This window comes from Leopardus geoffroyi, chromosome C2, assembly GCF_018350155.1.
Source record: "Leopardus geoffroyi isolate Oge1 chromosome C2, O.geoffroyi_Oge1_pat1.0, whole genome shotgun sequence".
In the NCBI taxonomy this organism is placed as follows: Eukaryota; Metazoa; Chordata; class Mammalia; order Carnivora; family Felidae; genus Leopardus; species Leopardus geoffroyi.
Window position 1 is genome coordinate 55,272,627 of NC_059333.1, and position 22,010 is coordinate 55,294,636.

Consider the following 22,010-nt stretch of genomic DNA (forward strand, 5'->3'; position numbering starts at 1 on the left):
ATTCCAATCAGCAATGTATGTGTAATTCAGTTTCTCCACATTCTCATCAGTGTTGATGTTGTCATTATTATTTTTATAGTTGTCATTATTCATTTTATTTTATATTATTAATTCTATTTAAAAATTTTTTTTTGTTACAATAGATGTGCCTTTGCAGTTTTAATCTGCATTTCCCTAAAGTCTAATGATGTTGGTTGGACATCTTTTCATGGGCTTATTTGCTATCTATATATCCTCTTGGATGCAATGTTTCTTCATTCTTTTGCCTATCTTCTTACTGAATTCTTTGCTTTTTTACTGTTGAGCTTTGGGTGTGCTTCACAGATTCTAAATACTAGCCCTTTGCCAGATATGTGGCTTATAAATATTTTCTCTGTCTGTGGCTTATCTTTTTATTCTCTTAACAGTGTTTTTTATAAAGCAGAGTTTTAAGTTTTGATGAGGGCCATTTTATAAAGTTTTTCCTTTTATGGATTATACTTTTAGTGATGAATCTCAGAACTTATTGCCTATCCCTAGTTTCAAAAGATTTTTTTCTTACTTTTGTTTTAAAAGTTTCATAGTTTTACATTTTATCTTTTAGTCCAGGCTCATCTCAGTTACTTTCTGCCCAGTCCTAGAATCAACCACTTCTCCAAGGGGCCCTTGTTCCATTGGAGGATGGTATCAGAAACGAAGATCTAGGCACTAAGTATACTTTTTGCTACTGGAGTGTCCTTGATTTTAGGTCCTCTCAGCCTATAGAGCAAGGAAATGTGTATTACACTAACCTATGCACTAAAATTTGCATATACATACCTATAAATATTTTTTACATGTAGCCATCTATATCTATATTACATTTTTTTCTTTTTTTAATTTATACTTTAATTAACAGACAGTGCAATATTGGTTTCAGGAGTAGAATTCAGCGATTCATCACTTAGGTATAACACTCAGTACTCATCATAACAATTGCCCTCCTTAGGACCCATCACCCACATCTCCCACCCACCTCCCTCCATCAACCCATCAGTTGTTCTCTGTCATTAAGAGTTTCTTGTGGTTTGTTTTCCTGTCTTATCTTTTTCCCCACCCTTTCCATATGTTCTTCTGTTTTGTTTCTTAAATTCCATATATGAGTGAAATCATACGGTATTTGTCTTTCATTGACTTATTTCACTTAGCATAGTACATTCTAGCTCCATCCACATCATTACAAATGGCAAGATTTCATTCTTTTTGATGGCTGAGTATTCCACTGTATATATATACCACTTCTTCTTTATTGATTGAACAGTTGGTGGACATTTGGGCTGTCTCCACAGTTTGGTTATTTTTGATAATGCTGCTATAAACATTGGAGTAGCATGTACCCCTTCAAATCTGTATTTTTGTATCCTTTGGGTAAATACCTAATAGTGCAATTGCTGGATCTAGGGTACTTCTATTTTTTGTTTCTCGAGGAACTTTGATATTGTTCTCCAGAGTGACTGTACCACTTTGCATTCCCACCAACAAGCCAAGAGAGTTTCCCTTTCTCTGCATCCTCCCCCAAACCTGTTGTTTCTTGTGTTGTTAATTTTAGCCATTCTGACAGGTGTGAGGTGATATCTTATCATGGTTTTGATTTGTAATTCCCTAATGATGAGTGACGAGCATCTTTTCATGTGTCTATTAGCCATCTGGATGTCTTTGGAAAAATGTCTATTCATGCCTTCTGCCCATTTCTTAACTGTGTTGTTTGATTTTTTGTGTTTTGAGTTTGATAACTTTTTTTATAGAGTTTGGGTACTAGCCCTTTATCAGATGTGTCATTTGCAAATATCTTCCATTCTGTAGGCTGCCTCTTGTCTTGTTAATTGTTGCCTTCACTGTGCAGAAACTGTTTATCTTGATGAAATCCCAATAGTTCATGTTTGCTTTTGTTTCCCTTGCTTTCAGTGATGTATCTAGTCAGAAGTTGCTGTGGCCAAGGTCAAAGAGGTTGTTGCCTATGTTCTCCATGATTTTGATGGTTCTCTGTATCACATTTAGGTCTTTCATCCATTTTGAATTTATTGTTATGTATGGTGTAAGAAAGTGGTCCAGTTTCATTCTGCATGTGGCTGTCCAGTTCTCCCAGCACCATTCGTTGAAGAGACTGTCTTTTTTCTGCTGGATATTCTTTCCTGCTTTGTTGAAGATTAGTTGACCATATAGTTCTGGGTCCATTTCTGGGTTTTATATTCTGTTCCATTGTCTGTGTGTCTGTTTTTGTGCTAGTACCATACTGTCTTGATGATTACAGCTTTGTAATATAGCTTGAGTCTGGAATCATGATGCCTCTAGTTTTGTTTTTCTTCCTTAGGATTGTTTTTGCTATTCAGGGTCTTTTGTAGTACCATACAAAGTTTAGAATTGTTTGTTATAACTGCAAAAAATGCTGGTGGAATTTTGATAGGGATTGTGTTGAATGTGTAGACTGCTTTGGGAAGTATAGACATTTTAACAATGTTTGTTGTTCCAGTCCATCAGCATGGAATGCTTTTCCATTTCTTTCTACCACCTTCAATTTCTTTCATAAGCATTCTATAGTTTTCAGAGTATAGATCTTTTACTTATTTAGTTAGGCTTATCCCTGGGTATCTTATCTTATTGTTTTTGGCACAATTGCAAATGGGATTGATTCTTTGATTTCTTTTTCTGCTGTTTTGTTAGTGCTATATAGAAATGCAACAGATTTCTGCACATTGATTTTATATCCTACAACTTTGTTGAATTCATGTCTTAGTTCTAGCAATTTTTTGGTGGATTTTTTCCTGTTTTCTGCAGAGTATCATATTGTCTTCAAAGAGTGAAAGTTTGACTTTTTCCTTGACAATTAGGATCCCTTTTATTTCTTTTTGTTTTCTGATTGCTGAGGCTAAGACTTCCAGTACTATGTTAAATAGTAATGGTGAGAGTGGATATCCTTGTCTTGTTCCCAACTGTAGGGTAAAGGCTCTCAGCTTTTCCCCACTGAGGATGATATTATCTGTGGGTCTTTCATATATGGCCTTTATGATGTTGAGGTATGTTCTATCTATCCTTACTTTGTTGAGGTTTTTTTTTAATCAAGAACAGATGCTATGTTTTATCAAATGCTTTTTCTGCATCTATTGTCAGGATCATATGGTTCTTATCATTTCTTTTATTAATGTGGTATATCACATTGATTTGCAGATACTGAACCAGCCCTCCCTACAGCCCAGGAATAAATCCCACTTGATCATGGTAAACAATTCTTTTAATGTACTGTTGAATTTGATTTGCTAATATCCTATTGAGAATTTTTGCATCCATGTTCATCAGGGATATTGGCCTGTAATTCTCCTTTTTTAGTTGGGCCTTTGTCTGGTTTTGGAATCAAGATAATGTTGGCTTTGTAGAATCGGTTTGGAAGTTTTCATTCTATTTCTATTTTTTGGAACAGTTTGAGAAGAATAAGTAATAATTCTTCTTTAAATATCTTGTAGAATTCCCCCTGGGAAGCTATCTAGCCCCAGGACTCTTGTTTGTTGGGAGATTTTTTTATTACAAATTAAATTTCTTTGCTGATTATGGTTCTATCCAAATGTTATATTTCCTCCTGTTTCAGCTTTGGTAGTTTGTGAGCTTCTAGGAATTTGTCCATTTCTTGCAGATTGCCCAGTTTATTGTCACATAATTTTTCATAATAATCTCTTAAAATTATTTATATTGCTGTGATATTGGTTGTGATCTCTCCTTTTTGATTCACAATTTTATCTATTTGTGTCCTTTCTCTTTTCTTTTTGATAAGTCTCACTAGGGGCTTATCAATTTCATTAATTCTTTCAAAGAACCAGGTCTTAATTTGGCCGATCTGTTCTACTGTTTTTATTTGTTTGTTTCTATATCATTTCTTTCTCCTCTAATCTTCATTATTTCCCCTTCTTCTGCTAGCTTTAGACTTTATTTCCCGCTCCTTTTCTAGCTCCTTTAGGTGTAAGGTTAGGCTGTGTGTTTGGGAACTTCCTTGCTTCTTGAGATAAGCCTGAATTGCAATATACATTGCAATATACTTCTATCTTAGGACTGCCTTTGCTGTATCCTAAAAGTTTTAGATTGTCTTGTTTTCATTTTTATTTGCTTTTATGTATTTTTTTTTATTTCTTATTTAACTTCCTGGTTAACCCATTTATTCTTTAGTAGGATGTTCTTTAATCTCCGTGTATTTGAGGGCTTTCCAAATTTTTTTCATGGTTGACTTCAAGTTTCATAGTGTTGTGATCTGAAAATTTGCATGGTATGATCTTGATCTTTTTGTATTTTGTTGAGGGCCGATTTGTGACCCAGTATGTGGTCTATTCTGGAGAATGTTCCATGTGAACTCAAAAAGAATGTGTATTCTGCTGCTTTAGGATGAAATGTTCTGAATATTTGTTAAGTCCATCCAGTCCCGTATGTTATTCAAAGCCATTGTTTCCTTTTAGATTTTCTGCTTAGATGATCTGTCCATTGTTGTAAGTGGGGTGTTAAAGTCCCCTACTATTATTATATTATTATCAATGAGTTTCTTTATGTTTGATATATCTATCTATCTATCTATCTATCTATATCTCTTTCAAGTTGGGTTCTTTCAAGTTGGGGGCATAAATATTTACAACTGTTGGATCTTTATGGATAGACTCCATAATTATGATATAATGCCCTTCTTTATCTCTTGGTACAGTCTTTGTTTTAAAATCTAGTTTGTCTGGGGGCGCCTGGGTGGCACAGTCGGTTAAGCGTCCGACTTCAGCCAGGTCACGATCTCGCGGTCCGTGAGTTCGAGCCCCGCGTCAGGCTCTGGGCTGATGGCTCAGAGCCTGGAGCCTGTTTCTGATTCTGTGTCTCCCTCTCTCTCTGCCCCTCCCCCGTTCATGCTCTGTCTCTCTCTGTCCCAAAAATAAATAAACGTTGAAAAAAAAATTTTTTTTTTAAAAAATAAATAAAATCTAGTTTGTCTGATATATATATGGCTACTCGGCTTTCTTTTGACATCCATTAGCATGATAGATGGTTCTCCATTGCCTCACTTTCAATCTGCAGGTGTGTTTAGTTCTAAAATGAGTCTCTTATAGGCAGCATATAAATGGATCATGTTTTTTTTATCTGTTCTGATACCCTGTGTCTTTCAATTGGAGCATTTAGTCCATTTACATTGAGAGTGATTATTGAAAGATACGAATTTATTGCCATTGTGTTACCTGTAGACTTGGTGTTTCTGGTAGTGCTCTCTGGTCCTTTCTAGTTTTTCTTGCTTTTGGTCTTTTTTTTTCCACCCAAAGAGTCCCCCTTCAAATTTCTTTAGGGCTGGTTTAGTGATCACAAACTCCTTTAGCTTTTGTTTGTCTGGGAAACTCTTGATCTCTCCTTCTATTTTGAATGACAGTCTTCTGGATAGAGTATTCTTGGCTGCATATCATTTCCATTCAGCACACTGAATATATCTTGCCACTCCTTTCTGGCCTGCCAAGTCTCTGTGGACAGATCTGCTGTGAACCTGATCTGTCTTCTGTTGTAGGTTAAGAACTTTTTTCCTTTGCCACTTTCAGGATTCTTTCCTTGTCTGTGTATTTTGTGAATTTGACTATGGTATGTCTTGGTGATGGCCAGCTTTTGTTGACTTCGGTGGGAATTCTTGGTACTTCTTGGATTTTAATGTCTGCGTCCTGCCCCAGATTAGGGGAGTTTTCAGCTATAATTTGCTCATATGAACCTTCTGCCCCCTTTTCTCTCTTCATCTTCTGGGACTCCTATGCTATGAATTTTATAATATTTTAATAAAGCACTGAGTTCCCTAAGTCTGTCTTCATAATCCCTGACCTTTTCTTTTCCATTTTTCTTTTCTTTTCCCTTTTATTTTCAGCTTCATTATTTTCCATAATTTTTCTTCTGTATTTATGGTCTCTATAGTTATATCTTTTCCAAAATGTCACATAATTGGAATCATTCTGTATGTAATATACATTTAACATTAATCCATGTATTTTCCTTGTTTGCTAAACTTGTTTCTTTTTTTTTATTCCTAATATTTCATTGTATAGTTATATCACAGTTTATTTACCTATTCACTAATTGAGGGAAATCTTGGTTGCTTTCAGTTTTTTATAATCATGAAGAAAGTTGCAACAAACATTCAGGTACAGATTCTTGTGTGGACATAAATTTTCAAATCAGTTGAGTAAATATCTAGAAGTATGCTAAAGAGTATGCTTGCTGGATTGTGTGGTAATACAATTGTATATATGGTAACACAGTTGTATGGTAATTATGTTTAGTTGTGTAAGAAACTTCCAAACTGTCATCCAAAGTGACTGTACCTTTTTGCATTCCCATCTGCAATGAATGAGAGTTCCTGATGCTCTGTACTTTCACCAGCAATTAGTTTTGTGATTTTTGTTTGTTTGTTTGTTTGTTTTTAATTTTAGTCATTATGCTAGATGTGTGGTGGTCAGAAAACAGGTAATTTTTCAATGTAGGATAATTAACGAAAGGCAGTGATACTGTTCAAAGACACTGATAACCACTGACTTTGCCTCTTCCTCACAGAATAAGGATTGGCCTCACTCCTAAGAGGTCTATTCAAGACCCAGAAGAACTCATGCTTATAAATGTTCCCTTGAATCAGTGATTCTCAGTCCTATCACACCCAGTGCTCCCTTACACCAAATGTGTGTAATGTCTTCTTTTCTATGCCAAAGTGAGATTAATCAGTAATATAACTTAATTACATGTTTTTTAAAATAAATATAATGTTCATAAAGGAGAAATTTTTAAAGTAAGTTATATATTTCAGAATATAGATGTATAGTTATAAGTATATTAAAAGACAATCAAGTGGTCAGGTATTAGTATCTTCTTGAAGAATCATGTGAGAAGATCAGAAGTCATTCCATACAAGACATATGGGGATATTGAAACAGTCTCGTGGGTGGACACTAAAATAAAGTCTAGGATTATTCTTGTGTATAAAAGAAAGAGAGCTTATTTGTATATAATGGAAAGGAGCAACCCCAGTTGAAGTAGGAATAACATGCCAAGATAAACTACAGACTGTTGAAATAGAAACAATGAGGATTTATGATTCTTGCAAATGAATTCAGTATTACAAGTATGGTGTTAATTTCCTATATTATGACATAGGGTATGATAGTGACAAAGTGTCACATCTCCTATTCTGAAATCCCATTACGTGTGGGCATATGTTTAATCTCAGCTAAAAAGGCCTGGAACGCTATATTCTTCAATAAGCAATAAGGATTGCAGAATAGATTGGAAAGAAGCCTTAAAATAAGAGGTTATCGAGAAATTGTATGAAAAAAATAACATAAGATGGTAAGAATGTGAAATTTTAAAAACATTTTTATAATGAAATGTGAGATCCCCATGAGTTCCTCTATTTTAATAATATTTGGCATTAAGTGTCTTAGAAGGAGTCCGAAAGCTATTATATATTTGCAGTTTGCCTTGTCATTTTTGCAGGAACTACTTCTATAATATGAAACCCTTTTTAACTAATATGCATTTGAAAATGCTATACAGTGTTAGTAGATAGAAAATAAAAAGTAACTTATTCAATTGTTTTAACATAGTCTTTACCTGATTTAAGCTTTTCTCTTTATAACATCCTTCTTTCAAATTATGTTGACTTGTGTTACAAATGTACATAAAATCTTGTCAGTATCTCATTAATAAAGTACCATTAGTTTATACTTGTAGTGAGTTTAGCACCTGGGATATTAAAAAATTGTTTAGGAAGATAACATCTTGTGTGGGATTGTCTTGTGTGTTTTATAATATCTTATATCCTTGGCTCCAACCACTAAATGCCTGAGCCCCCATGTCTCTGTCCCCAGTCATCACACAACCATACATGTTCCCATGTTTCCAAGATGCACCCTCTGCTACAGTACTTGCCTGGTTGAGAACCTAACTAAATCAAAGGTTCCTACTCTTTCATGAGGAATATTATAGGTTTCAATCATTTGAACCTGTAGAGTGAAGCCTGGAGAAATAGATTCTGGAATGATTTCCTGGTGGCTGGAAAGGCCACCATGTGTTTGATGAAATGAGAGTTTGGGAGCTGAAGTTAAATGATAAATGTCAGATTTTGCTAAGATGGATGTCAAAAATGCCCTTGAGGAATAAACTGGCTATTAGCAAGAAGAAACTTAGGTCAGAAGTGAATTTTGCTCTTGTTTTGTTGTTGTCTTTCAGTCTGCAAAACTGGGTTTGGATGAGGTAACCAAGAAGAAAAGGAAACTAATGTGCAAGCAGGTACCATGTGCCAGAAACTCTATTGATACTCCCATATCTAATCTTCCTAACAGCTCTTTAAGGCGGCTACACTGTTCTCACTTAATCCTTGCTTAACAGCAGAGGAAACTTGGGTTCTGAGCAATAATGTAGCTTTTCCTATGTCTGTTGAAAAACAGAATCTGCCAAAAAGAGAAACAAGAAGAAAATTGGATGTTGGAATTGGAGCAGATTGGAATATTAATGCTGTTAAGTAGGCAATCAGACTCTTTAGGTGAGAGATTAGTATGTTTGTATAATAGTATTTAACACTGAATCTCCTAACCTGATCTAAGGTCTTCCGTCCAAGTGATAAGAATATACCTTATAGGTAGGATGTGTACAAAATACATCTCCCAAGTCTTTAGGTGTTTCTGCAATTTAGGTTTTTCTGCAATTACATATAACAAATTCAAAGAGGGAAGTTCTACTGAGCTCAAATTAAAGATTCATTGTAGGTAAAATGAGTTGCTTTCTGAGAGGTTATGGACAGAAAACCTTTAAGTGTTTATTTCCTGTGCTATCTTTGGCAAGATCTACATTTAAATCAGTGGGGCTTGTGCTTCAGTTCTGGAATCTTACAGGCAGTGTGCCGGAACATGCTCTTACCAGCTCATGGGGGCCAATTGTTACATTTTCAGGAGTTTTGCCATCTGTTTGTTAAATCATTGATAGTTTGAAATTAGCTCTGATGGGAATATTTACATCACAGAAATCAGCAAACCCTACAAATCTAGCCCCTCCCCTTCCTTTCCAGAACTAACTGTTAAACATTTATCTGCATACTACTGCTTAAAGGTTATGGAATGCTTCCACTGTGGTCATTGGCATTCCCTTGTGCTTGGGTTTCTTGGGGTATCTTTCTGTGGCTTAAAATCATTGGCCATAGGACAGATACTGAAAAAATTATTTGCTCCTTTGTATTAACCCACTTTCAGTTGGGATAAGAAAAGTAACTCAGTTACTAATTTTGGGGGAGCTCTCTAGTGCAGATGGTCCTGTTAATCAGTTTGCAGCTCATTATCATTAAGGCTCTTATTATTTCTACTTACCCTTATTCTTTACTCCCATTGCCCTCTGCTGTCACTGGTCAACATTCTAATCAATATAATGTTTATACTTTTGTGTATATTCTTTTTTTTTTTTTTTTTTTAATTTTTTTTTTTTTCAACGTTTATTTATTTTTGGGACAGAGAGAGACAGAGCATGAACGGGGGAGGGGCAGAGAGAGAGGGAGACACAGAATCGGAAACAGGCTCCAGGCTCTGAGCCATCAGCCCAGAGCCTGATGCGGGGCTCGAACTCACGGACCGTAAGATCGTGACCTGGCTGAAGTCGGACGCTTAACCGACTGCGCCACCCAGGCGCCCCTGTGTATATTCTTATAAAATGTGCACTTTTCTGCATATATATATTAACTTACATAAAGTTTATCTCATTCTATTTTATTCTATTTCATATCTGTTACATACAGAACTAGTATTAAAGATTCTAAATTTGACCATGTTTTGACCAATTGTCCTCTGGTACTTTTCCATCAAGTGGGAATTCCCACATTCTTTCCAACACTTTACTACCATCTAGCTTTCTATTTCCAGGCTAATAGGTATAAATAAAGTGATATCTTTTCTTCATCTACATTTGTTTGATTACTAATGAGTTAAGCATCTTGTTATATACTTGCTAGCCTTTTGGGTTTTCTCTTATGTAAATAGCCTATGGATATCTACTTTGCACAACTTTTTTTTCCATGGAGTTCCTGTCTCTTTATTGTACATTCTAGACATTAATTTCTTATCAGCTTCAGTTCCTGCAAGTATCTTTGGAGGAACAAATTTAATTACCTTTAATGTCTTGGCCCTAAAACTAGAAGCCCATAATTTTATATTGCTTGGTGATAGTGTACCAAGAAGGAAACTGCTCCCGTTACCTTGCCCTCCACCCTCCCCCTTGGTTCTTTTATCAGTTAAGACAGATTATATTATGTCGTAGTACGAAACATTCCCCATACTTTTGTAGCTTAAAATAAGCAGTATGCCTGAGTGAGAAATGAACATGTCAACTGTGGATCAGCAGAGTGGTTCTGCTTGTCACAGTCACTCAGGGACTGATGGATCAGCTACCACCTCAAGCATTGCTGGTTGCTACGACAATGGGTAAGAGAATTCTGGGGGGAAGGAAGGGGGGTCTCGCATCAACAATTCCATGCTTGGTCTGGAAATGACACCTGTTGTTCCCAACTCATTGGCTGGAAGTGGTCATGTGGCCTTATCCATTTCCAAGAGGGCCTGGAAGTACAATCCTGTCATTTTACTAGAAAGAAGAGAGATACAAATTGTCAACAAAAAACATTAATATCTGCCCTTCTGGCTGAAACAGCTATAGAAATGCAAAGATGGGTGGAAATTAAGATGGACACACTAGTATTTCAGCAACATTTGACCTTAAAGTGAACAGGTTTTTCTCTTCCACATTCTTGAAGCCTCCCCCTCCCCTTCACTTGTTTTTCTGTAGAATCCTTTGTTCCAGGAACTCAGTATTGATACTGGCATCTCGCTGACCTCAGCATATACTTAGTAACGAGACTCAGATGGTTGGCGCCAGTGCTTGACCATCTTAAGACCACCTTGAAGACATGACGAACATGGTTGGCAGCACGTACCAGATTCCTATCAAAACCACCCAGATCCTGTATTTTCCTGTAAAGCCCCTCAACCTTTTTACACCAGGCAGGTGTGCAGTTTTGAAGGCATTATCCTGCTACAGCTTACTTTGCCTGGCAAAGTAATAAAACCATCATTCCTCTTTATCCCCAAACTCTGTCTTGGTGTTATATTTCAGCTCTGGAGCACAAAGGTCAGTGTTCATTGATTTGGTTGCCACCAAATATGCTGGTCACCACTTTCTGTCCTGTAGCCAAAACACGTTTGACCTTTCTTGAGAGACAGAACCCCAGACTCCCTTCCAGTCAGTGCATCAAACTCAAAGCCAAGGATCTTTGAGTGATAAACACAATTCTTTACATCAGGTACAGGTGTGTGTTCTCCATTATCTAGAAACCTATGCAACAAGATGACAAGTTACTAGTTTTCACACACCAATATACATTGTTGGAATACCAAAAAGATAAACAATATTTTTCAGACTGGGAAAGAATGGGACACTTGGGAGTCAATGGCAATTTTAAAATCACCCTGGGAATGTGTTGTGAGGGTCTTTTATGCTGTAGGTGGGGGATGTTTCTAACTAGGGTTCAGTTGTGCTTCCTGGGAGGAACTTCCAAGTCCATTGTTTTCCAAGGTCCTTGGTTTCAGCCTTGGGCAGTTTCTCCCTTCTCCATTATCTTTCTTGGCTACCTTTGAGGAGGGAAGGAGAATATATCCTCCATAGACGGTGAAGAGCTTTCTTAGCCTGTGCTTTAGGGACTAAGGGTCATTTTAAAATTCAAATAATCAATTTAAGTTTCAAATTTTGGTTTAGTCTTGTGGTTCCTTGAACTACAACTACAAATGTAATTGGATTCTCATCTGTTTGATTCCAATCAGAAGCATGTGCCAATAGACTCATCCATAATTATTTTCAAGACTGGGATAAGTTCAATCAAGTGCACAGCTTGAACCTACAAGGATTTGGTGGGAGAATCATAGATTTTGTCTCTTCTCATCAAGACGTTTTGTCCTCTTAAAACAATGTTGTGGCTATTATAACCTTAACCAGATCTATGCTCCAAGATAGCTGAAACCATTCACAAGTTTTAAACTTCAGGCATGCCTTTCACTTGGTTCTTTCTATAAGGCTGAATCCTAATAAGCCTTTTTTGCTCAAAAGACTTCTCATTTTTATCTATTACCAGTTGGATATGAGAAGCAACGCCTCTCCCAATCCTACAAAGCCAGGACTTTCTGGATCCTCACTCTGTCCTTTCATTCTTGATTACAAACCAGCCAACTCTTTCCTGAATTAATCTAGTTTTTGTTTGTTGAAAAATATAGCCAGTGGCAATTAAAGTTCCAATCTGTTTCCTCAGCGATGCAAGTTTATCAAGCATATATATTACATACCTTCCAAAGTGTCACAGGTGACAATTTTACCAAATGTTTCACCACTGTATAACATGGGTTGTTATTTTTCTAGCCTCCAAACTTTATTTAATTGCTATTAGTCCCTCAGCCAGTGTCCAATAATTTCAGATTTTTGTTATGCTGACACCCCCTTTTCTAAGTGCTTGTTTGTATAATGATCCAGATGTTCTTCTTTCCAAGATGGGTGATTAATGTAGCAGGTTGCTGTGAGGTCCTGCTGCTTACTGGAATGTCTTCCTGTGTTACTGAATTAGAAGGAGAAGACAACTGATTCATTTTCCTTTAAGGTCCAATATTTCTAAGTAAGTTACCAAAGATAACATGTTAAAGTAACACGAAATGAATATCTAAAAACAATATATTGAATATCTCTTTTCCCCCTTGCTATAATCCTAGCAGTCTTAAAGATATTCCTCACATGGTTTGCCTCATTGCCTGACCCCTTCACACAGATATGAAGAATAAATGAGTAACTTGGCAATACCTGTCTTTTGTCAACATATACTTGCATAATCAGAAATTTTCAAGGAATTGAAAAGTATTGAGGCTACTCAGGCTCCAGCTTCATGGGTCTGTCCTTTCAAAGACCCTTCAGTAATTTCAGACACTAAAATATTGGAGTACAGATTTTTTGGGAGATAGAGAAATGAATGATACTTCTATACCATGGGGGTTGGGATAATAGTTTCTTCCATAAGGCTGAGGGAGTTGATGCCAACTTGATGTTTAGAGTTTGTTGACTAATAGGTCTCAGAGTCATCCAGTACTGTCAGGGCATGAGAAGGATGGAGATGGCAAAGAAGACTGCATAGGCTAGAGACAGCCAAGATGACCCTGAGTTAACCACAGCCCTGGGCTTGGCATCCAAGAAGACTCAAACTCCCCATGAACCAGGTGGTCAACACCTGATCATTGGGTACCAAAGTACTAACTCCATAAGATTGTCTGATGGAGCAAAGTGACAGCATCAAAGAGAAACTCATGAGATCTCTATGTAGAGCAGGGGTTCACAAATTTTGACTCTAAAGGGCCATATAGTAAACATTTCAGGCTTTGCAGGCTATATGTGATCTCAGTCACACGTTTTTATTTTTCCCTTCTTCCTCTCCCTACACTTCCTTTTTCTTCTCTCTCTCCTTTTTCTTTTCCTACTTCTGTTCTTCCCCTTTTTCTTTCACAACTCTTTAAAAATGTAAGAATCATTCTTAGTTCCTGAATCATACAAAATCAGGATGAAGACTATATTTGGCCCAAGGGAGAATCTCTGATGTAGAGGAAGTGGGCCAAATCTCTATAAGACCACGGATACTAGGAAGCTACACAGGAGGTAAGGGGCCATCTGCAGGAAAAAATTGATGCCATGTGATGAAGTCCTTATTGGTCAATGTCTGTGCTAAAATACCAAATCCCAAGGCATCAACACTTATGCATAGAAAGATGTGGTTATGCTCTTTTTCCCTCCCACAGCTGAATGGACATAATTTCTGAGCAAAGATAAAGAGGAAGCCTGAAAAAGGATCTTTAAATAAATAGAAATGTAATTAAATGATTTTGAACTTGGCTGGAAATAATCATTGAATTGGACCACGTTTTCTACTGCTGAGCAGAAGTAGGGCTCCAGAGCTAAGATGAAATTGGTTACAGAGATAGTTTCAATTATGTTCTTTCCATATTGACTTTCAATCTATACCTGGTTTACAAAAATGTTTGAATTAGAGACAACACATTTCTGTCTGCCATTCTCATGTTGAGCTATCAAGTTTGTACACTGCACATTCCAGACCTCTTTTAGTCTGTGCCGTACAGGTTTTGTACTCCTTTCTCTCTATGTATATCCAAACCTCTAATAAAAGATAAAGTTATTTATCTTGGAATCCTCAATTATATTTTTAACATTTTTAAAGTTTATTATTTATTTATTTCAAGAGAGAGAGCACATACACAAGTGGGGGATAGGCAGAGAGAGAGAGAGAGAGAGAGAGAGAGAGAGAAAATCTCAAGCAGGCTCTGCATTATCAGCACAGAACCCAATGCGGGACTTGAACCCATGAACCATGAGATTATGACCTAAGCCAAACTCTAGAGTTGGACACTTAACTGACTGAGCCACCCAGGCACCTGAAGGATCTCCAATTGTTTTAGCCACTTTATAAAAAAGAGGTAAAATATAATTCTTAAAAAGTTCATTTTTTGAGAAATTTTCTAGACTTTTAAAATTGGGTACTTTTCAAACCAACTCTGACAATACAAAACCCACCAAAAGATATTATCAAAGTTTACTTGATTAGAAAAAAATTAACACTATCTAGGCTATAAGAAAAAATTGAGAATATTCTAATTATTGGAGACATTTAGGTTTTAAAATGTATCAAAAGTTCAATTATAAAAATAAATTTCAAAATGACCCCTATACTTGTTCTTTGTGATTCTTAATGGGGAGATCTACAGGACAAACAAAGAAGCCCTCAAATCTTGAGCTGATATCTAGAAAGGGTTATTTGACTCTTAATGCCTTGGATATTTTGGCCCAGGAAGTAGAAACAATCAGGCTCACCTTTAGGGCAGATAAACTCTTAATTGCAGATATTGCAGTATAATCCTGGGAAGAATCCTCTTATCGTTTTGAGAAGTTCTAATCCACATGCCTTTGGTCTTTAGATCTTTTCTTTTGAAGTTCTTTCATTCTCCTGAAAGTCTCAGAACAGAGTTGTTACAGGGCTTGAGTCAGGTTGGCATGTGATGGTATAAATCAGGTTGGGCCTCATGGGATCCCCAGGGCCAAGACAGACAGGAACTCCAAGGCTGGGGGATAGCTGTCGAGAGGGTGTGTTTACACCAACTTCTTGATGGCTTGATGCTTTTACTGTCTTTAATTCTGAGTCAGCTCAGGTTCCCTTGCCCAGTTCTATCCTGCCTCTGCAGTACCTTAAAAACTGAACATAAGGAGATTTAAAATTGGATTTGCATTTTATCTCTTGGTTTCATGTCCAGCAAGACTGAATTCCTGGATTTACCTGGGAGTCTTCAGAAAGATTTGAATCAACTATTTCTCAGAGATGGGTTACTGTCTTAGCAAGATCTCCCTCCATGGGAGGCGCATCTGGGAACAATTCTGTCATAGTAGCCTCCAGTCTATCCAGTTTTCCTTTGTTTGCCCAATCCTTGGGCAATGGAGAGGGTGGCAATTAATGACTCTGTATAGCTTGTTCAGATGATTTGGGGCTGAAATGTCTACTTCATTCCACTGTCTGCTTTCTCCGAGGATTTTGCATCAGCATTGACCTGCAATTGAATGCCATTTTAAGGTTTAAGGTTTCTAGCAGTTGTTAAAAATTCTGTTAAGAATTTTCTCACTTTTCCAAAGGCTTGGGAATTAAGAAGGACAGTGAAGTTTCTGAGTCAAGGATAAAGTCTTTCATAAACCTTGAATAATTGCCCCTGCAAAATATCTTTCTTTATGAGTAGTTAGAATAGATATATTAGTATGGCCTAGGTAGAAATCATGAAGTTGTAGAGTCTCTCTTTTTAAGTTATGCCATTGTTATTGCTACAGTTTCAACCCTTCCAAAAAATAAATATTGTATTACTACTACATATTATTGTCTAGGCAGACAAGTTTATAAAATTTGTTTGGAGATGCTCAACTAATCCTGTCATTCATGTTTTGGTGTATATCACCTTTATAGGTTTTTCTTTTTTTTTTTTAGTATTATGTTAATTATAGTGAAGCATGAACTGGGCATATCCTCTCTTATTTTAGAAAAGTTTTCCTGTTACTATTTAATATCAGAGGCAATTTGTCCAAATTGTCATGAAGTGTATCATGGAGGATTTTAGCAAGGTCGATTTGAAGTTGTCTGGAAACACTAGGCATCCTTCCTGGATTTGACAGATCTTATCCTCATGAATTTTAAAACTTGATGATTTCCACTTTTTTCCAAAATTCATGGTCTAATTTTATGCTCCTGTTTATGGACTCTTTGAACTTCTTAACGGACTTTACTCATTTGTTTTGTAAGGGAGTATTTGTGTTAGAACAGTTTGTTTAGCAGAGTGATCTGCTATTGCAATCTCCTTTACTACAGACCTCTATCTTGATAACAACCTTCTTGGGCAGAAAATATTTGTGTTTCTATGGCATTTCAAAATCATGAACGACTGAACTACTAACGAACTATTCAAAAGCATATCAGTGATCAGTGTGTATGTGTGTTTTATTTATTGGCAATTTAACATGCCTTTTGTATGACCACAAGTTCAACCACTTGAACTGATTTGGCTTCTGTTAAGGGATAGGGTTCTACAAGAGAATCTAGAATAGTTACTGCATGTCCATCTGGTATTTCCCTTTTAAGATAAAACCCATCAATAACAAAACAATCATAATCTGGTGTGGGCATGTCCAAAAGATTTTTTTCTGGGATGGATACTTCTCAAAGTACAGAAAAATAACCATGAGATTCTTTCTCTTTCATTAGTTCAAGTTAATCATGTTACTGGATTAAGAATGTTAAATCAATAGATAGGAATATAAAGAGGAGAAAATAACAGTATTTGATAATTAGTTCATCCTTAACAGAGAGTGCTGGATGTCTTCAATGAGCAACAGGGGCTGTACTGCATGTGGTAATTCAGATTTGTAGATGATCATATTAGTCCAAGACCTCTGGGAAAACAAATATCAAGAAGAAATTAGAAGTGCAAGAGCTTTATTGGAAGTAATGATCCTGTGAAATATAAAAGCAAGAGCGAGGGAGGAGCAGTCAGGTAGTCTTTAGTCTGTGAAGCAGGGACAATACTTGTCAAAGAAGAGAAGAAATGAGAATTGAGAATGAACTCTGGTTCTTGACTTGAACACTGTGGCGGATCTCAAAAGCACAGTCCTTGGAGGCTGTCAGCTAAGTGCACGGGTAGAAATCATGGTGGGTTTTCTCTTTAGAGGAGGTACTGTGAAACACTACATTGCTGTCACAGTCCACGCTTATACTCTGCAGATTCACTGAACACAATGGAAGCAGCTTCTTTAGGGTTCCTATATACCTCTCTTCCTGAGTAGGGATTCAGGTAGGAGGTTGGTTGGAATAACCATAGCTTTGCCATAGCCGGTGGCCTTGGGGCAATAACACAACTGATATGTTGCGGACTACTTGACAGATGATCAGATTGTTAACTGTCCCTGAGGAAAACTGTAAAGGAATTTTGTCTTTACAAAATGCAAATATGAATGCAAGTTTTCTGATTGGGACAAGAAAGAAAACATTGTTAAATCCATGGTTTCATACCATGTACTTTGAAGCCTTATTAATCTGCTAGCAGTGCTACCACATCCAGCACAGTGACTGTGGCAGGGGCTCCTAGTTGGTTGTATAGTCTGTGGTGTAGTAGACCATGGGGCAGGGGCGGGGAGGGGGGTCATTTACCAGGATCCAGTCAATTTCTCTAGGGCCAGAGTGGCAAGTTAAATGAAGATATAATAGAGACCACAGCCCTTGTATCCTTTTTGGAAAGTGCTATTGTTTTATATTTCCTTGTCGTACCTGGGGTGGGGGTATTTCAGGGACTTCCACTTGGCCTTCCCCTCTACGATAGCTCCTATCAATAGAACAAGGACCCAATGTGAAGGTTATACCAACTGGCAAGTATGTCAGTTGAGGATTATACGTTTGAGGGTTAGGGAAATGATTACTGCATGTAGAACAGATATAGAACAGACTGAGTGGATATACTGTAAGTCAGTGCAATCTATTTAGTAGCTGGGGTTTGCATGCCCCACTCTAGCAGTGGAAACTTTATTCTGTTCTGTGGGTATCAGTGTCAATGACGAACCTTTGTCCAAAAATCCTTGAAATGTCTGGGTGTACCCCTTCCCCATATATTCAAGTAAATGGCCATTAATCTTGTTGGGAAAGGACTAGTGGAACCCTTAGTAGGTACCTACCATGGTTTTGCAAAGTCCTTCCTCCTGAGGACCCAGTCATTTCCGTAGCCAGTGAGTTGCAGATCTTAAAAACTATTCGGGTCCAGGAACTGAGAAAAATATAATGAGACTTTAAAATGAGATGACCACCTTCAGCCTCCTGCTCTTTTATTCTTGACTTCTTTTGTTTGTATGTAGTAAGCAGCACCCTCACTAACTGCTAGTCTATTTTGTCCGTAGAGACACTGCAATTCCTTGAAGGCTAAGCCCCCTTAGCTGCCCCTCCAAACTTGCTGGTCATGAAGCTAAATTTGACCCCCTGGTTTGTGGTATTTAAGCACCCCACCTCTCTCCTATTATCCCCCATTAGCCTGTGTTATTAATAAGCCAAATCCTGAGACCATGTTTCCTCCTCTTAGCCCTGACTTGAAGAGGAAAGGAAACGCCTTTTAGAGATGCTAGTGTCCCTTTCTGCAGCACATTCCTAATGGCTTGTTGAATGGTGGTGTATTCTGAACCCTGCTGTGGAGCATAATCCTGTGGTGAGTATTCTGGCCTCATATAATATGTTCACTCCAGCAAGTCTACTCCCCTGAGCCTTTTAATCCCTTTTTCCAATGCCTGTCTCAGCAACTCAGACCTTTTTCCTTCGCACAGTATAGATGGACCAGCACTTCCCCAGGTTCCTAAGAACCTCTAGCAGCATGCTCACTGCAAATTAGGGTCCTTGCCATATCCCATTAGGAGCCCTCAAGTAAATAAACTCTCATTTATCCAGTCTGGCACCCTTGGTTAAACTCTCAAAATCCATTACAATGGATACACCCCTTGGTCTTGTTAATAAAAGCTATATAATTCTTACGGTTCCTTTGTGATCTAATCTCTATCCTTTCTTAGCAAGCCTGGCATAACCCCAGATGGCTCATGCTGGCATTTAACCCTAGTTATCAGCCTTAAAACCAGAGCTGTAGGGGCTGAGGGCAGACAGCCCCAAGATGGGCTAGTTTGGCATGAACACTGTTTGGAGTTAAAAACAATCAAAACCCAGCAGAGTCAGGAAAAGTTCTTTACTCAACCCCCCTCAACTGCCTGCCTGTACCAGGAAGAAAGCTATTAACAGAGATTCCTCTTTACTGAGAAACTTATCTGCATAACAGGGTAATGTTTCTTTTCTAAAAACCACCTTTCACCTTCCTGCTAATGGTCTTCCTTCCCTTTGTATCATCAGACTCTACCCCTCTCCTTAGCTCCTGTGTCATGTTGCTTCACTATCCTTGGAATTCCCATATCTGTGTGGATTCTCCAAATGTATGCTATCAAATTTGGTTTTCTCTTTTTAACCTGTCTCATGCCAATTTGATTCTTAGTCCACCTAGAAGGACCTTGAAGAGTATAGAAAATTCTTCCTCTCAACAAGACAAAATGGGGACATTTCTTGAGGTGGGCACCAGATGCCTTGTGAGGAAGAAACCTTCTAAGTACCTTGCTGTATGAAGTCAACATTAGCCTTCAATAGGGAGGGGATGGCCAACTTTCTCGGCTCTGATTCAGGGTGTCCACAGAGACACTGTCCTCAGGGACACCCAACCATCTAGATACCCTCTTGCCATACTTCCCCCCAACATGGCTTTATCCTTAACATAGTAGACCCTCTGTTGGATGAGTTTTCAATAGTCTTTGAACCCTCCTAACCTTGACTGTCAGATTAGGTGTTTGTTTCTCAGTTGTGCCTGATCTCTTTCTGAAGAATAAAAGGGCCTCTTTCTAAACTATTAAACAGCCCCCATGGTTCTCACACTTACTTTTGAACTTTTTAACTGCCCTACAGTGTATCATTTCCCCTGTGTAGTTCATCAATGAAGCAGCAATAGCCAGCCAATTCTACTTTCCTTGTATGTATTGTTACCCTTATTATCTTATATATGCTGAATAGTCCCACTGTTGTTAGCACTTGGGCTTCCTTTTGCCTTGTGTCAGGGAGTAGCCTTGCCGCACATGCCACTTAGAATGAAGTCCTTATTACCTGATGAGGGACCATAAAGCAAGCTGAGGGCAAAGCACAAACCAGCATACTCACCCCCTACTCCCCAGGAGGGATATGTGTGATATTCCTCAGGCACTCCTGGCTGCCCAAGAACTAAGGACAGGACAGAAAACAAATGTTTAAACCAATAGAACCTCTATCAGTTTACAAATATCTTACTACAATTACAAGAAAAAGACAATCTTATCAATAGCCTAATGTCCAGAAACTCCCTACTGTCTTAATGTTAATGCTTTGCTAGAGGGAAAAACAACCTTAGCTAGATAATAGCCAGGCCTCTACAAATCTGTGAGTTGTTATCATATGAAAATCCCTTTAAGAAACTTCCATATATATATATATATATGTATATATATATATATATATAAACTCCACTGTATATAACCAGTCACCCTTCACGACCATAGTGCAGCTCTTTCTGCCCACGGGTCCTGTCCCCATGCTTTAATAAAATCACCTTCTTACACCAAAGATGTCTTCGAAAATTCTTTCTTGGCTGTCAGCTCTGAACCCCCAATTACCCCCAAACCTCATCACTACCCAGATGGTGACTGAACCAGTTCCCAAACCCCATTTTACCACCTGCTTTCTTGGGCCACTCCAAGTACCAATTGTGTTAGGTTATGCCTTTTAAGAAGCAGCACTAACAGCACTTCAACTAGTCTAAGGGTTAACTTGCCTCAAGCTTATGAACTCCTTGCTTACTGACCTAAGTCCCTTCATCTGTAGCAGAACTGTCTTACATTCTTTGACACTTGCAGACTACTAGTCTTGAGGAATGAAGGGCCACTTTACCAGAAGATAAGGGCTGACTACATTCAAAAACAGCTGCCATGGATGTCCACAACTCTGTTCAGGGTCATGTCAACTTATGACTAACCACCTGGGCACCTGCTTCTCTTACATGCAGCTCCCTTCCCTTTTCCCATGCCTTCCCTTTAAAACACTCTAGATTTGCCAGTCTTTGGTCTTTGAGATATTAGTCTACTATCTTCCCAGATTGCTGCCTTTCCAAATAAAGCAACCTTTCCTTTCCCACCTCACTTTTCTCTCAGTATTGATCTTTGAGTGGCAAGCAGTCAAATCTAAGTTTGGAAATAGTTCTGTGTCCAGTAACATCACCAAGACATCCAGAAATGCATTAATTTTATTTCTGGTAATGGCTGTGAGACATAAAGGGGTAAAGAAGCAGGAATAGGGAAAGCCTTTAGACTACAATTCAGGTCTGACACTTATGAAGCAAGGCAGGGAAGAAATGGGGATTGGATAGGAATAGCATGCAACAGAGGTGCAGCTTTGAGAGTCTCAATGAGCCTGACAGAAAGCTCCAGAGCAAAGATTGTCTATCACAGGAGGCTTGCACTGGACAAAATATGCACACTCTTGTATTCCTGTTTCTCTGTGTCATTGGGAGCTGTCGGGGTAGGGTTGTTGATTCAAATACAGCGACAAATCCTGAAGATGCTACAACTACTGGTTGTCAATGGCTTGTACTTCTCATTACAGGCCCTCAAAGGGAGATCTGAGCAATGCATTTTGCACTGTCATGCTGCTAAATGAGGTATGTGCTAGAGGCTAGGCCTTACTTTTTATATTGCAGATTCTATATCTGGGATCATTTCCCTTCTGTTTGAATAACATTTATTAGAATTTACTTAGTGGCTTT

The 22,010-nt window shown here is 37.9% G+C and overlaps 1 long non-coding RNA gene across 3 annotated transcripts in view; it reads left to right on the forward strand.

The window, feature by feature from the left end:
* Positions 1-22,010, forward strand: part of LOC123610833 — a 70,886-nt gene that overhangs the window by 21,277 nt on the left and 27,599 nt on the right. The window contains exon 1 of one of the 3 annotated variants that reach the window (XR_006718311.1): positions 21,849-21,905. The exons of the other annotated variants lie outside the window; for them this stretch is intronic. This is a non-coding gene — a long non-coding RNA (uncharacterized LOC123610833). Of the gene's footprint in view, positions 1-21,848; positions 21,906-22,010 lie in introns of those variants that run through there. 3 annotated transcript variants of the gene reach the window in all.